Genomic DNA, 10,235 nt, shown 5'->3' on the forward strand with positions numbered 1-10,235 from the left:
AGAGATATATGTGAACAGCACATAACACTATGTAATATAAATTTTGTTCCTGGATAGTGTGTGTTATTTCTTACGTACTTATGTTGTGAAAGTACAGAAAATGGCCATTATTCCATTCAAACTTTGCTTTTGTGACCTGGATAATGAAATATATATTTAACCTATTTTCTATATAAAAACAGGCAAATTTGCACATTTTCATTTACATAAGGTCTGAATAAAACAACATATGAATCAAGATTTACACGTATTTATACTAAAGTTATACAAAGATGTTTAGAAGTGAGTAGTTTATCGAGATTTGCGGCTGTAATGTAAATCAATTTCACATAACAACCTCCAAATATAGTCTCCCATCATGTTTTCATTATACGCTTCCAGGTCACAAAAGAAAAGTTTGAAAAGAAAAATAGGTATTTTCCATTTACTTTAGGCTTAAGCAATTGGAAAATAACACTTTCTGCCCAGGAACAAGAAAAAGTAACAATTTTGTTACATTGTGTAATTGTTAACAGAAACCTAAGAATGTTATTCACGTATGTCTGAAGTACAAGTTATCCTCGTACGAAACAGGGATTACTTAATACACCGTTCTTACTATGAGTTCGTAGTCATGAAACTAATAACCTAATAATAATTAGAATGCATTGATTCATCAGTTGGGCAATTCCACTAATATCTATAAAATACGTGGTCAAGCACTTCATTTTAAAACAACTTTGAGTAAGCAAACCAACAAGCCATGTGACAACCATAACAGATAACAACGTCACGACGAATTGGAATGTATCAGAGAATTTTTGACATTTGTTGGCGTTTCGTAGATAGAAGGATCTCGGTGTAAATTGACTGCCTTTGGGAAGTCTGTGTAACAGTCTTTTCAGGTGCAAAATATTCGGAGACTAAAAGGTATTCGGATCAATTTTTTTAATTGCAGTTAAGGATTTGTACCTTTTGTGTTAGTCACTTATAATTAATAGTTTGATTCTAGTTATGGTTATTATTACAGTTAACTATACGTCATTTTAATTATTATTGTAATTAGCCGACTGATGAGGATCTTAACAAATGAAAAGAGGGTTATATGATGGTATATGGGATAAAGAAACCCTCGCTGCTATTTTTCAAAGGTTATGCATTTTTCTGTCTTTGAGGCTATTTGCAAATTAGTATAGTTATTACTTTAGCTGTACCACTATTTTCGATTCACATAAAGTGAGATTTCAAGCAAACTGCCTGTCCCCAACACACGCAGATGTACGTAATTCTTTTCCCCCCAGACATTATTGTTATAGTTAAATCAAAACACTGGTCCGGTGAGGAAATCCATTGTACCTGACGTTACTGTGTTACAAACGAAGATGACTAAACATGAAATACTCGGAGTATATCGAGAGAAACACAAAAATCATACTACAACAATGATAAGCAAAGTACGCAATTTGTAAAAGGTGTGAATTCATGATTAAAAAGGTTAGAAGTAAATCTGTCAACATGCCTTCGACAACAGCGAGAAGACCTCCATCTGGAGAAACCACGTGAGTCATGTGCACATAAGTTACTTCCACGCATACCTGATGTATTATGGAAAGCAAGCATGACGTAGGGATGTGCTTTTGACACGATAGCCTAAAGATGGAACTTTCAGAAGTGACAACTGTACTGAAGAACTATTGTCCAGCTGCAGGATCGTCAGACAGAATATGACCAGACACGAGTCATATCAATGTGCTGTTCCAAAATCGCCTTAATATAAGGTACTCATCCCTCTATATATAATATTCATTCTGTATACGAATAACAAATACATAAAATGTTATACATTAACATTTTAATTAATAACTGTTAATGAAACTTCTTAATGAAAGAGAATATAACTCCAAAACACGTGCAAACTAACAGTTTGTTTCATGCACTATCACCAACTACCAGTTTGTTTTATACAATATCACCAACTACCAGTTTGTTTTATACAATATCACCAACTACCAGTTTGTTTCATACACTACCACCAATTACTGGTTTGTTTCATACAATATCACCAACTACTGGTTTGTTTTATACATTATCAACTAACAGTTTGTTTTATACATTATTATCAACTAACAGTTTGTTTCATACACTATCACCAACTTCCGGTTTGCTTCATACACTATTATCAACTACCAGTTTGTTTTATACACTATTATCAACTACCAGTTTGTTTTATACACTATTATCAACTACTAGCTTGTTTTATACAGTATCACCAACTACTAGTTTGTTTCATACAATATCACCAACTACTAGTTTGTTTTATACACTTTTATCAACTACCAGTTTGTTTTATACACTATCACCAACTACTAGCTTGTTTCATACAATATCACCAACTACTAGTTTGTTTCATACAATATCACCAACTACTAGTTTGTTTTATACACTATCACCAACTACCAGTTTGTTTCATACAATATCGCCAACTACCAGTTTGTTTTATACACTATCACCAACTACCAGTTTGTTTTATACACTATCACCAACTACTAGTTTGTTTCATACAATATCACCAACTACTAGTTTGTTTTATACACTATTATCAACTACCGGTTTGCTTCATACACTATCACCAACTACCAGTTTGTTTCATACACTATCACCAACTACCAGTTTGTTTTATACACTATCACCAACTACTAGTTTGTTTCATACAATATCACCAACTACTAGTTTGTTTTATACACTATTATCAACTACCGGTTTGCTTCATACACTATCACCAACTACCAGTTTGTTTTATACACTATCACCAACTACCAGTTTGTTTTATACACTATTATCAACTACCAGTTTGTTTCATACACTATCACCAACTTCCGGTTTGCTTCATACACTATTATCAACTACCAGTTTGTTTTATACACTATTATCAACTACCAGTTTGTTTTATACACTATTATCAACTACCAGTTTGTTTTATACACTATTATCAACTACTAGTTTGTTTCATACACTATCACCAACTACCAGTTTGTTTCATACACTATCACCAACTTCCGGTTTGCTTCATACACTATTATCAACTACCAGTTTGTTTTATACACTATTATCAACTACCAGTTTGTTTTATACACTATTATCAACTACCAGTTTGTTTCATACACTATCACCAACTACCAGTTTGTTTTATACACTATCACCAACTACTAGTTTGTTTCATACAATATCACCAACTACTAGTTTGTTTTATACACTATTATCAACTACCAGTTTGTTTCATACACTATCACCAACTACCAGTTTGTTTTATACACTATCACCAACTACCAGTTTGTTTTATACACTATTATCAACTACCAGTTTGTTTCATACACTATCACCAACTTCCGGTTTGCTTCATACACTATTATCAACTACCAGTTTGTTTTTTACACTATTATCAACTACTAGTTTGTTTCATACACTATCACCAACTACAAGTTTGTTTCATACACTATCACCAACTTCCGGTTTGCTTCATACACTATTATCAACTACCAGTTTGTTTTATACACTATTATCAACTACCAGTTTGTTTTATACACTATTATCAACTACCAGTTTGTTTTATACACTATCACCAACTACTAGTTTGTTTCATACAATATCACCAACTACTAGTTTGTTTTATACACTATTATCAACTACCAGTTTGTTTCATACACTATCACCAACTACCAGTTTGTTTCATACACTATCACCAGCTACCAGTTTGTTTTATACACTATCACCAACTACCAGTTTGTTTCATACACTATCACCAACTACCAGTTTGTTTTATACACTATCATCAACTACTAGTTTGTTTCATACAATATCACCAACTACTAGTTTGTTTTATACACTATTATCAACTACCGGTTTGCTTCATACACTATCACCAACTACCAGTTTATTTTATACACTATCACCAACTACCAGTTTGTTTCATACACTATCACCAACTACCAGTTTGTTTTATACACTATTGTCAACTACCAGTTTGTTTCATACACTATCACCAACTACTAGTTTGTTTCATACACTATCACCAACTTCCAGTTTGCTTCATACACTATCACCAACTACCGGTTTGTTTCATACACTATCACCAACTACCAGTTTGTTTCATACACTATCACCAACTACCAGTTTGTTTTATACACTATTATCAACTACTAGTTTGTTTCATACACTATCACCAACTACCGGTTTGTTTCATACACTATCACCAACTACCAGTTTGTTTCATACACTATCACCAACTACCAGTTTGTTTTATACAGTATCACCAACTACCAGTTTGTTTTATAGACTATTATCAACTACTAGTTTGTTTCATACACCATCACCAACTACCAGTTTGTTTTATACACTATCACCTACTACCAGTTTGTTTCATACAATATCACCAACTACCAGTTTGTTTTATACACTATCACCAACTACCAGTTTGTTTTATACACTATTATCAACTACCAGTTTGTTTTATACACTATTATCAACTACTAGTTTGTTTCATACACTATCACCAACTACCAGTTTGTTTCATACACTATCACCAACTTCCGGTTTGCTTCATACACTATTATCAACTACCAGTTTGTTTTATACACTATTATCAACTACCAGTTTGTTTTATACACTATTATCAACTACCAGTTTGTTTCATACACTATCACCAACTACCAGTTTGTTTTATACACTATCACCAACTACTAGTTTGTTTCATACAATATCACCAACTACTAGTTTGTTTTATACACTATTATCAACTACCGGTTTGCTTCATACACTATCACCAACTACCAGTTTGTTTCATACACTATCACCAACTACCAGTTTGTTTCATACAGTATCACCAACTACCAGTTTGTTTCATACACTATCACCAACTACCAGTTTGTTTTATACAGTATCACCAACTACCAGTTTGGTTTATACACTATCACCAACTACCAGTTTGTTTTATACAGTATCACCAACTACCAGTTTGTTTCATACACTATCACCAACTACCAGTTTGTTTTATACACTATCACCAACTACCAGTTTGTTTCATACACTATCACCAACTACCAGTTTGTTTTATACACTATCACCAACTACTAGTTTGTTTCATACAATATCACCAACTACTAGTTTGTTTTATACACTATTATCAACTACCGGTTTGCTTCATACACTATCACCAACTACCAGTTTATTTTATACACTATCACCAACTACCAGTTTGTTTCATACACTATCACCAACTACCAGTTTGTTTTATACACTATTATCAACTACCAGTTTGTTTCATACACTATCACCAACTACTAGTTTGTTTCATACACTATCACCAACTTCCGGTTTGCTTCATACACTATCACCAACTACCGGTTTGTTTCATACACTATCACCAACTACCAGTTTGTTTCATACACTATCACCAACTACCAGTTTGTTTTATACACTATTATCAACTACTAGTTTGTTTCATACACTATCACCAACTACCGGTTTGTTTCATACACTATCACCAACTACCAGTTTGTTTTATACACTATCACCAACTACCAGTTTGTTTTATACACTATCACCAACTACCAGTTTGTTTCATACACTATCACCAACTACCGGTTTGTTTCATACACTATCACCAACTACCGGTTTGTTTCATACACTATCACCAACTACCAGTTTGTTTTATACACTATCACCAACTACCAGTTTGTTTTATACAATATCACCAACTACTAGTTTGTTTTATACACTATTATCAACTACTAGTTTGTTTTAAACACTATTACAAACTCCAACAATTTAACGTTAGTTTAACATCTAAACCAAGGTTCTACAAGGTGTTTAAGAATAACTTAACATATGTAGTAAAGTACTACAATACATTTAGAGTAACTTAACATCTAAATTGAAGTAGCATACCATATTTAAGATAACTTAACATAAGTCTCACCATGTTATTGTTTTTTAAATAGAAAGTTACATGATGGGCTATGCGTATTATATCTACTTCGGTAAATCAAACCTCGTATTTTAGTGTTACATGCTCATAAATGTATTGGCGACCCATCAAAAGATATCTTATTATGAATACTGTTAGTCTTAAAATAGATATTTCTTACACATTTACTTCATCAAAAATTATTCAACAAAAATGGAAAATACAACAAGCCTAACATTTGTAACAAAAATTATTTTAATTAGTGATGTTACTTTTTCATATTTTTCTTAACTTGTCCATTATGGATTCCGAACCAAAAGTGGGTAAATATAGAGTTTAATGCCTATATTTTTTCTCTCATAAAATACTGGCCAGCAGGCCTTTGACTCAATGCCACAACTCATCAGAGGGACTGGACAATGAGAGACGAAATAATTTTAAATGCTATTTGTGGAAGACTAAAGATAGATCTGAAATACTATTTGTACACATTGTTTTGTTACAAGGTAAGTACAATGTTTTCAAATATCTGCAGGCCCGGCATGGCTGCTGCTTAAGGCATTAGACTCTTAATCCGAGAGTCATGGATTCAAATCCCAGTCACACCAAATATGCTCGTCCTTTCAGCTGTTGGGGCACCATACTGTGATGGTCAATCCCACTATTTCTTGGTAAAAGAGTAGCTCAAGAGTTGATGGTGGGTGGTGATAACTAGCTGCTTTCCGTCTAGTCTTACACTGTTAAATTAGGGATGACTAGTGCAGATAGCCCTTATGTAGCTTTGTGCAAAATTAAAAAACAAATATTTGCAATTAAAGTAATTTGTATTACAGATGTTAGGCCTACTCCCTTTGTAATTTAATACTTTGACAGCTAGTTAGTAATTAATAAAAAAATCAGGTAATTAATATTTAGTTTTAGGTAATTGTACGTGCTACTACCCAAACACATAAAGGAAAAATACAGCCTGAACAATATAAGATTGTAAAACACTGGTAAATAATAAATAAACGTTAGTTGAATGTTAACATTTAGTTAACATTTAGTTAAATGTTAGTTAAATTAATTTCGCTGAACAAGGTTGATGTGTTTATAAAATATACAATGATATGAGAAGAATATAACATTATTAAGAAGTAACAACAAAGACCATGGCAGTATTCTCCAAGTATTCAAACAAAATGTGAAGATAAATTTTGATCAGTAGGCAAAACAACTATGAAAGTTTGGCAAGAAAACAAGCAAAACAAATAAGTGTGCACTGTGCTACAATATACCTTTAACCCCAATATGATTAACCTTTGACACATGACCTTAAAAACTTCATCATAATTAGAATTTTATATTTAATACCTGTTGTTTAAGTTAGGTTAAAATCCATTCAACAAATCTTAAGATAACTTGTCAATAAAATTGGGAGAGATGAACAGGGATAAACCTCCATTCATTGCTATGCTTTGTGAAGCAGTGGAGCATAGAAATGGTTAGTAAACAACCAAAGTGAACAATGACTCTGGCGACATTACTTTAGTGATAAAAATGAACTAAACTCAATGAAAATGTTCTATCAAGAGAATAACATTTTTTTTTTACAACACTACTGAATAAAATTCATTTTTTTTGTTAGTGTATTACACCATCCCAACAACTGTCACACTGAATCCAACTTTTACTTAGAAGCTTTGTTATAAATTGAAACAGACAGTACTTGAAACCAACAACAGCGTAATGTAGGAAGAAAATAAACCATACCAACAGGATCTGAAATGGTCTGGTGGTCAACTCTGAGTAATCTATGGGTCATGGGTTCAAATCTCCATCACCAAACATCATGCTCACCCTTTAAGATTGCTTTCAGGGCCAGACACACAAGTGTAAAAAAATAATTATTGGCTAATAATAAATACTCGAATGGCTAACTTCAAAACTAGATAAGATTACGGTTAAATGGAGAAGAAGGAATTGTAATACAGCAACAACAGTTAAGCACACAAGCACAGGCACAACAATCAAAAACACACTGCCTACAGCAAATATGGCAAATGGTATATCAAGAGGACATGATTGTATCCCTAAATTCATGCCTTGTATCACATAAACAAATATCTAGAAATCAAGGAGCATCATTTTCAATGCAATGAAGGCAGGCAAGTTTGAGTGGGGAACCTTTGAAGTTAAACCCCTGAAGAGTTGAAGGTTAAAATGTACAAATTAGTCTGTCTCAAGATCCTTTCCTCTTATTATTTCCTACATTATTTGATAACTATTCAAATAACACTGACTACACATTTCATATTTTTGTCTTGTTCCAAAAATAAACAAATGATATCAATCACAGGAAGAGCGAATGCTCCACAGAAGTGGTCCCCCTATAAAAATCTCTCCAGAAATAAATTCATATAATGATCAAAATAAGATGAAACATATAATGGATTAAGAAGCATATAAGTTGGTCTTTCATCAGGTAACTTTTAATGAAAATTGTTCACAAACAAAATTATTATGAACTTTGAAACAAAATCATAACTTTAATGTCTGTCTTGTTTTAAAAACACCAATATTACATGTAGAAAATAAAAACTTGTTATGTTTTCACAACTTGAATGCTACGAATTGTTTTTCTAACATCAGTAGCTTCATAAAATATTCCAAAACATTAAAAAGTGTTTTAGAGTTAATTTATTTCTCTACCAATTACCCAATAGAACAGAAACTGTGGTGCATTTTAGTTAATACAGTTAATGAATCCAATTCTTTAACAATATGTTGTTAATTATGATGTGCAAACAAGATGTAGCTAGTTAAAATGTAGGGAATGAATAATTTCCATAAACAACATTACAATGTGTGAAATGAACCAGTTTGACTAACAATATGGTGGTAGTTGCAACCTGATAATTTAGTCTAACAGACTTCCCAAGAATGAGTACAGGCTATTTTGTGTTCTTACAGTCTCTGAAAATAGGAGGCACAGCTGGCAGACAATATTACTGCACTTGCTGTAAAAATGTTTTATTGCAAAAAAAGGTGTAGAACAAATATTTCAGATGTTTATATAGTTTTCTTCTGCAGGTTAAGTAATTTTTACTTGTATGTTGGTGAACATCCATAAAGGATGTGGTAGAACAAGATACCTACATAATCAGAAACAAGAAGAAGAAATATATCTTTCAATGCCTTTCACTACCAGCAGACATGGCCATGAAACTACCACAGCGAATAGAAGAATGTAGAAGAGTTGATATCTCATCTTTAACCCAAAGTCTTATGGCCAACTTTCTTTTCTTGTTTTTTATCAAATCATAACTTGCTCACAAACCTTATGAAATTAACAATCCTTTTAAATTCTTCAACACTTACTGTTAATCTGAGGATGAGGCATTTGAGTTCAATCTACTTTTTAAAACTCGTTTCTCTAATCTACTTATACCATACCTTCATTGGATGATAGCATAAGAATAACACCCAAAAAAATACAGCTAGTCTCACTAATTACTGCTGAAATACCCTTGTACTGTATACACCAAATGGAGTGATTTCCCCCAGTTTTATGATCAATTCTTTTCATCAAATGTGTAATAAAATTACTCATTATGTTGCAATACATGAGCCCTACAAATAACAAACATTACAAGAATGGAGGGCACAAAAAAAAAGTCAGTAATTTAAGGGTTAAATTATTTTTACCTCTATCGGAGTTACTTTCAACTTGCCATTTTCAGCACCCTTTGGGTGATGAGTAACAGTGTAAAGTGAAAGGGAAATAAGATTATTTGAGAATTTTTGTGCAAAGAAACAAAAGCTTACCTATTTGTAAGCTGACTAAGTAGATGGACAACAACTAAAGAACGATGTGGTTTTGAATTTCATGCAAAACTACATTAGGGTTATCTGTCCCTAACTTAACAATGACAGACTAGAGAGGAAATATTTAGTCAACACCACTAGCAGCCAATTCCTGGGCTATTCTTTAACCAGCAAATAGTGAGTTTGACCATGAAATTATAATTTCCCCCCAACTAAAAGGATAAGTATGTTTGGCTTGACAGTGATTCAAAACCACGACCTTCAGATTTAAAGTTGGGTATCTTAACTGCTAGGCCGTGCCTAATCAACAGCATCCAAATAGTGAAATTTGATTATCATTCTTATAGTGCATCTACAACCTCAAATGATGGAAAGAAACTATTTTCTGCAGAAGCAGGATAAGAATCATTAATCTTCAAATTCAGGTTAACCACATGGGAACGTCTGACCCAGGAAAAGAAATACTAAGTACAATTATTTAAAATAA

The sequence above is a fragment of the Tachypleus tridentatus genome, chromosome 9, assembly GCF_004210375.1.
Source record: "Tachypleus tridentatus isolate NWPU-2018 chromosome 9, ASM421037v1, whole genome shotgun sequence".
Lineage (NCBI taxonomy): Eukaryota > Metazoa > Arthropoda > Merostomata > Xiphosura > Limulidae > Tachypleus > Tachypleus tridentatus.